Here is a 272-nt window from a genome sequence, read left to right on the forward strand (position 1 = left end):
TAGATTCAAGGTTCCAAGTGTTGTAAGTGGAATTCATTTCCTTGTGCTCACATGATAATATATGTATTGTGTTTCAATGGTTTTAAAGTGTTATTCCCTTCCATTTGATTCATGCTATGTATTAATACACCTTGTTGTATATTAGAGGCATTTTATGTCTCAACCATGTCAAAGGGAATACAAGAGAAAAGATAGTCTTCAAAGTGTTTGTTTTAATGCCAAAGAGAGAATTCAAATGTTTTATTGGATTGATAGATACATAGTCAGAGATT

This window comes from Primulina huaijiensis, chromosome 9, assembly GCF_012295235.1.
Source record: "Primulina huaijiensis isolate GDHJ02 chromosome 9, ASM1229523v2, whole genome shotgun sequence".
In the NCBI taxonomy this organism is placed as follows: Eukaryota; Viridiplantae; Streptophyta; class Magnoliopsida; order Lamiales; family Gesneriaceae; genus Primulina; species Primulina huaijiensis.